Source organism: Eschrichtius robustus, chromosome Y (assembly GCF_028021215.1).
Source record: "Eschrichtius robustus isolate mEscRob2 chromosome Y, mEscRob2.pri, whole genome shotgun sequence".
NCBI lineage: Eukaryota > Metazoa > Chordata > Mammalia > Artiodactyla > Eschrichtiidae > Eschrichtius > Eschrichtius robustus.
The window spans coordinates 2,727,768-2,735,447 of record NC_090846.1 but is presented as its reverse complement, the minus strand read 5'-3'; the positions used below and the strand labels follow the sequence as shown (position 1 = coordinate 2,735,447).

At 38.6% G+C, this 7,680-nt stretch overlaps 1 pseudogene; it reads left to right on the top strand.

The window, feature by feature from the left end:
- Nucleotides 1-1,297: 1,297 nt before the first annotated feature.
- The window catches only part of LOC137757640 (uncharacterized), a 92,777-nt pseudogene continuing 86,394 nt past the window's right edge, over nt 1,298-7,680 (top strand).

The following is a 7,680-nucleotide window of genomic DNA, read 5'->3' as shown; positions in this document are numbered from 1 at the left end:
AGAATAATTATTTTCATTTATATTGTTCTTCATCATTGTTTGTTTGCTCTTCAGTTCTTGTCGTCCCTTGTGAAACGTTTCTTGTATTTTCTCTCTCCTATTTCCACGATGTTGAATCGTCTTTCCTATCATTATTCTGAATTCGTTTTCGGGTAGACTGCCTATTTCCCCTTCATTTATTACGTCTGGTGTGTTTTGACCTTGCTCCTTCATCTGCTGTGCATTTTTCTGTCTCCTCATTTTGCTTAACTTACTGTGCTTGGGGTCTCCTTTTCACAGGTTGCATGTTCGTAGTTATCGTTGTTTTTGGTGTCTGCCCCCAGTGGCTAAGTTTGTTCAGTGGGTTGTGTAGGCTTCTTGGTGGAGGGGAGGTGTGCCTGTGCTCTGGTGGATGAGGCTGGATCTTGTCTTTCTGCTGGGCACTTCCACGTCTCGTGGTGTTTTGTTAGGTGTCTGTGGCCTTACTATGATTTAAGGCATCCCCTCTGATAATGGAAGCGGCTGTGTTCATGTCTTCCTCATTGTTTGGCATACGGTGTCTGGCACTGTAGCTTGCTGGTCATTGAATGAAGGTAGGACTTGGCGTTGAGATGGGAATCTCTGGGAGATTTTCTCCTTTTGATATTATGTGGCGCTGTCAGGTCTCCTGTGGACCAGTGTCCTGAAGTTGGCTCTCCCACTTCAGAGGCACAGCACTGACTCCTGGCTGGAGCACCAAGAGACTTTCATCCACATGGCTCAGAATAAAAGGGAGAAAAAAGAGAAAGAAACAAAGAAAGAGGATAACTAAACAAAATAAAGTGAAAGAAAATAAAATAAAGTTATTAAAATAGAAAACATTTATAAATTTTTTTAAAAAGTAAAAAAAAAAAAACAAAATACACTGACAGAACCCTAGCACAAATGGTGAAAGCTAAGCTATACAGACAAAATCACAAACAAAGCATACACATACACACTCACAAAAAGAGACAAATTGGAAAAAATAATAAATTTTTCTCCCAAAGTCCACCTCCTCAATTTTGGGATGATTCATTGTGTATTCAGATGTTCCACCGATGCAGGGTACTTCACGTTGAATGTGGAGATTTAATCTGCTTTACCTGAGGCTGCTGGGAGAGATTTCCCTTTCTCTTTTTTGTTCGCACAGCTCCCGGGGCTCAGCTTTGGATTTGGACCCTCCTTTGCGTGTAGGTTTCCTGAGGCCCTCTGTTTTTTTCTCATACAGGATGGGGTTAAAGGAGCAGCTGATTCTGGGGCTCTGGTTCACTCAGTCCGGGGGGAGGGAGGGGGGCGGATGTGCGGCCAGCCTGCAGGGGTAGAGCCCAGCGTGAATTTGCAGCGGCCTGAGGTGCACGGTGCGTCCTTCCAGGGGAGTTGTCCCTGGTTCATGGGACCCTCTCAGTGTCGGGCTGCAGAGGCCCCCAGGAGGGGCGGTGTGGATAGTGACCTGGCTTGGTCACAGGCTTCTTGGTGGCAGCAGCAGCAGCCTTAGCATCTCATGCCAGTCTCTGGGGTCTGCACTGATAGCCGTGGCTCATGCCCGTCTCTGGAGCTCCTTTAAGTGGCGCTCTTAATCCCCTCTCCTCGCGCACCAGTAAACAAAGAGGGAAGAAAAATTCTCTTGCCTCTTAGGCAGTTCCAGGACTTTTCACGGTCTCCCTCTCAGCTGGCCGTGGCACACTATCCCCCTTCAGGCTCTGTTCATGCCGCCAGCCCCAGTCCTCACCGTGGTATCCAACTGAACCTGCAGCCTCAGGTCCCAGCCCCCACCTTCCCCAGCAGGTGAGCAGACAAGACTCTCAGTCTGCGGAGTTCTGGTCAGCACTGCTCCTCTGTGCGGGAATCTCTCCACTTTGCCTTCTGCACTCCAGTTGCTGGGCTCTCCTCCGTGGCTCCGAAGCTTCCCCCCTCCATAACACACAGTCTCCTCCTGTGAAGGGGCTTCCTAGTGTGGGGAAACATTTCCTCCTTCACAGTTCATTCCCACTGGTGCAGGTCCCATCCCTATTCTTTAGTCTCTGTTGTTTCTTTTTGCTTTTGCCCTACCCAGGTACGTGCGGGAGTTTCTTGCCTTTTGGGGGGTCTGAGGTCTTCTGCCAGCGTTCAGTGGTTGTTCTATAGGAGCAGTTCCTCGTGCAGATGTATTTCTGATATATCTGTGGGGAGGAAGGTGATCTCCACCTCTTACTCTTTGGCCATCTTGAAGCTCTTCCCTCATTGTAGTTTTGATTTGCATTTCTCTAATGATTAGTGATGTGGAACATTGTTTAATGTGTTTGTTGGCAAATTGTATATCTGCTTTGAAGGAATATCTTTTCCAGTCTTCTGTCCATTTTTGGATTGGGTTGTTTGTTTTTCTAACATTGAGTTGCATAAACTCAATGGAGATTAATCCTTTGTCAGTTGCTTCGTTTGCCAATATTTCCTCCCATTCTGAGTGTTGTCTTTTCATCCTGATTTTCATTTCCTTTGCTGTGCAAAAGCTTTACAGTTTCACTAGGTCCCATTTGTTTCTTTTTGTTTTTATTTCCAGTTCTCTAAGAGGTGGGTCCCAAAGGGTCTTTGTGTGATTTATGTCACAGAGTGTTCTGCCTTTGTTTTCTTCTAAGAGTTTTAACGTGTCTGGACTTACATTTAGGTGTTAATTGATTTGGAGTTTATTTTTGTGTATGGAGTTAAGAAGTGTTGTAATTTCATTCTTTTACATGTAGCTGTGCAGGTTTCCCAGAACCACTTATTGAAGAGGCTATCTTTTCTCCATTGTATACTCTTGCCTCCTTTATCAAATATAAAGGAGTGTGGGTTTATCCCTGGCTTATTGTCCTGTTTCATTGATCTACACTTCTGTTTGTGTGCAAGTACCATACCATCTTTATTACTATAGATCTTTATTATAGTATGAAGTCAGGGAACCTGATTCCTCCAGCTCTGTTTTTCTTTCTCAAGATTCCTTTGGCTCTTCAGGTAGGTTCTTTTGTGTTTCCATACAAATGGTGAAATATTTTGTTCTACTACTGTGAAAAATACCATTGGTAGTTTGAGAGGGATTGCAATGAACATGTAGATTGCTTTGTGTAGCATAGTCACTTTTGCAATGTTGTTTCTTCCAGTCCAAAACCATGGTATATCTCTCCAACTCTTTGTATCACCTTTAATTCCTTAAGTCAGTGTGTCATGGTTTTCTTCACACAGGTATTTTGTCTCCTTAGGTAAGTTTACTCCCAAATATGTGATTCTTTTTGGAACAAAGGTAAATGAGAGTGTTTCATTAATTTCTCTTTCGGATTTTCCATCATTAGTGCATAGTAATGCAAGAGATTTTTGTGCATTAACTTTGTATCCTGTCACTGTGTACCAAATTCATTGATTAGTTCTAGTAGTTTTCTGGTAGCATCTTTTTTTTTTTTTTATAAGGATGTGTTTTTTTTTAAGATTTATTTATTTTTATTGATTGATTGATTGCTATGTTGGGTCTTCGTTTCTGTGCTAGGGTTTTCTCCAGTTGCAGCAAGCAGGGGCCACTCTTCATCGTGGTGCGTGGGTCTCTCACTATCGCGGCCTCTCTTGCTGCGGAGCACAGGCTCCAGACGCGCAGGCTCAGTAGTTGTGGCTCACGGGCTTAGTTGCTCCGCGGCATGTGGGATCCTCCCAGACGAGGGTCTGAACCCGTGTCCCCTGCATTAGCAGGCAGACTCCCAACCACTGCGCCACCAAGGAAGCCCACTGCGCCACCAGGGAAGCCCCAGTAGCATCTTTAGAATACTCTATGAATAGTATCATGTCATCTGTAAACAGTGACAGTTTTACTTCTTCTTTTCCAATTTCGATTCCTTTTACTTCTCTGATTGCTGTGGCTAAAACTTCCAAAACGATGTTGAATAATTTTGGTAACAGTGCGCAAACTTGTCTTTTTCCTGATCTTAAGGGAAGTGGTTTCAGTATTTCACCATTGGGAACAAAGTTCACTGTGGGTCTGTCATATATGGCCCTTACTATGTTGAGGTAGACTTACTCTATTCCAACTTGCTGGAGAGTGTTAATCAAAAATGATTTTTGAATGTTGCCAAAAGATTTTTCTGCATTTATTGAGATGATCATATGGTTTTTCTCCTTCAATTTGTTAGTATGTTTTATCACCTTCATTGATTTGCATATATTGAAAAATACTGCATTCCTGGGATAACGTCCACTTGATCATGGTGTATCATCCCCTTAATGTGCTGTTGGATTGTATTTGCTAGTATTTATTTTTGAGATTTTGACATCTAAGTTCATCAGTGATATTGGCCTGTAGTTTTCTTTTTTTGTGACTCTTTGTCTGCTTTTGGTATCAGGGTGATGGTGGCCTTGTTGAATGAGTTTGGGAGTGTTTCTCACTCTGCTATATTTTGGAAGAGTCTGAGAAGGATAGGTGTTAGCTCTTCTCTAAATGTTTGATGGAATTCGCCTGTGAAACCATCTAGTTTTAGGCTTCTGTTTGTTGGAAATTTTTAGTCACAATTTCAATTTCAGTGCTTGTGATTAATCTGTTTATAGCTTCTGTTTTATCCTGGTTCAGTCTCGGAAGGTTGTGCTTTTCGTAGAATTTGTCCATTTCTTCCAAGTTGTCCAGTTAATTGGCAAAAGTTGTTTGTAGTCATCTCTCATGAACCTTTGTATTTCTGCAGTGTTAGTTGTTACTTCCCCTTTTTCATTTCTAATTCTGTTGGTTTGAATCTTCTCCATTTTTTTTTCTTAATAAGTCTGGCTAATGGTTTATCAATTATATTCATCTTCTTAAAGATCTTGTTTTTAGGTTTACTGATCTTTGCTCTTCTTTTCTCCATTCTTTTTCATTTATTTCTGATCTGATCTTTATAATTTCTTTCCTCCTGCTAATCGTTTTTTTTTGTTTTGTTTGTTGTTTGTTCTTTTTTCTCTAATTGCTTTAGGTGTAACGCTAGGTTGTTTATTTGAGGGATTTCTTGTTTCTTGATTTAGGATTTTATTGCTATAATCTTCCCCGTTAGAACTGCTTTTGCTGCCTCTCATACGTTTGGTGGTCGTATTTTCATTGTCATCTTTTTCCAGTTATTTTGTGATTTCATCTTTGTTTTCTTCAGTGATTTCTTGATTATTTAACAGCATTTTGTTTAGCTTCCATGTGTTTGTACTTTTTACAGTTTTTTAAATTCATATCTAGTTTCCTAGCACTGTTGTCAGAAAATATACCTGATACCAATTCAATTTTCTTAAATTTACTAAGGCTTTCTTTGTGACCCTATATATGATATATCCTGGAGAATGTTCCATGAGCACTTGAGAAGAAAGTGCTTTCTGTTGTTTTGCAAAGGAATGTCATAAAAATATTAATTAAGCCCCTCTTTTTCAATGTGTCAGTTAAAGCTTATGTTTCCTTATTTATTTTCATTTTAGATGATCAGTCCATTGGTGAAAGTGGGGTGTTAATGTCGCCTACTATTATTGTGTTACTGTCAATTTCCCCTTTTATGGTTGTTAGAATATACGTTATGTATCAAAGTGCTCCAATGTTGGGTTCATAAGTATTTGCATTTGCTATATTATCATTTTGGTTTGATCCCTTGATCAGTATGTAGTGTCTTTCTTTGTTTCTTGTAATAGTCTTTATCTTAAAGTCTATTTCGTCAGATATGAGAATTGCTACTCCAGGTTTCCTTTGATTTCCATTTGCATGGGAAGTCTTTTTCCATCCCCTCACTTTCACTCTGTATGTACCCCTAGGTCTAAAGTGGGTTTCTTCTAGACAGCATATAAAAAGGTCTTGTTTTTGTATCCCTTCAGCCAGTCTATGTGTGTTGGTTGGAGCATTTAATCCATTTACTTCTAAGGTAATTATCAATATGTATGTTCCTGTTACCATTTTGTTAATTGTTTTTATTTGTTATTGAAGGACTTTTGCTTCCTTTGTGTTTCCTGCCTAGAGAAGTTCCTTTACCATTTGTTATAAAGCTGGTTTGGTGGTGCTGAGTTGTCTTATCTCTTGTTTGTCTGTAAAAATTTTAGTTTATCCATCCAATCTCAATGAGATTCTTGCTGGGTACAGTTACAACTTCTTGTAAGTTTTTGCCTTTCATCCTTTTCAATTTGTCCCGGTACTCCCTACTTTTTTGCAGAATTTCTGCTGAAAGGTCAGCTGTTAACTTAAGGGGATTACATTTAATGGTATATGGTGCTTTTCCCTTGCTGTTTTTAATATGTTTTCTATGTATTTGAGTTTTAATAGTTAGATTAATACATTTCTTGGCGTGTTTCTCCTTGGGTTTATCGTGTATGGGACTCTCCGTGCTTCCTTGACTTGATTAACTCTTTCCTTTCCCATATTAGGGAAGTTTTCAACTATAATCTCTTCAAATATTTTCTCAGTCCTTTTCTTTTTCTCTTCTTCTTCTGGGACTCCTATAATTAGAAAGTTGGTGCATTTAATGTTGTCCCAGAGGTCTCTTAGACTGTCCTCAATTATTTTCATTCTTTTTTCTTTATTCTACTCTGTAGTTGTTATTTCCACTATTTTATCTTCCACATCACTTATCCATTCTTCTGCCTCAGTTATTCTGCTATTGATTCCTTCTAGTGTGGTTTTCATTTCAATTATTGTATTGGCCATCTCTGTTTGTTTGTTCTTTAATTCTTCTAGGTCTTTGTTAATCATTTCTTGCATCTTCTCAATCTTTACCTCCATTCTTATTCCGAGGTCCTGGATCATCTTCACAATATTATTCTGAATTATTTTTCTGGAACGTTGCCTATCCCTACTTCATTTAGTTGTTTTTCTGGTTTTTTTTCTTGTTCCTTCATCTGGTATATAGCCCTCTGCCTTTTCATCTTGTTTATCTTTCAGTTAATGTGGTTTTTGTTCCACAGACTGCAGGATTGTAGTTTCTCTTGCTTCAGTTTTCATCTTAATTCTTGAATGTACTAGTATTATTCTGTTATGTGTATGTAATTCTGAGTCATTGCAGTACCATGTAAAAACATAATTAATTTTTCCTTTTGAATTTTTTGCTCATGTTAGCAATTAACTCATTTTTCTACTTACAGGTTTCTTTGCTTATTTATCCCTAATATTTCCACTGGATATCATGATGACCTTGGTTGTTGGTTTCTAAATCATTCTCCACCCAGATACTCAATTGGTTTACATTTAGTTCCATTGGCTTTAATTCCATTGTACTTCATTTTTATCTTATGATACATTTTTGTTTTGAGGCTTAGTATATAATTGATATTCTGGCATTTTCTTATAATTGAAGTTAAATTCTCTATTAAACTTATGGTGATTTTACTTACTGTATGATTATAATAAGCTCAAGAAATTTTATTTTTCAGAAATTTGGTAGCAACATAGTTATTAATTCAGAGAAGGAGAAGACAATGGTGCAAACACTTCTGGATTTAAAGATAAGATTCACTTTATTATTGAAAACTCTTTTCTGAATAATGGGAAGTTTATTGTTTATTGTTGTTATGAAAGAAGCTTTTGAAACATTTATTAACAAAAGACCTAATAAGCCAGCTGGACTTCTTGGTATAGTTTCAAGTTTTGTGCAAAACAAGTATTTAAAAAATTTTTTCTGATTCATTTTAAGTTATGTGACAAGAATGAGATTCAACCTCCTAATTCATCATAATATTGGAAGCTTGATTATCAGTGATTGT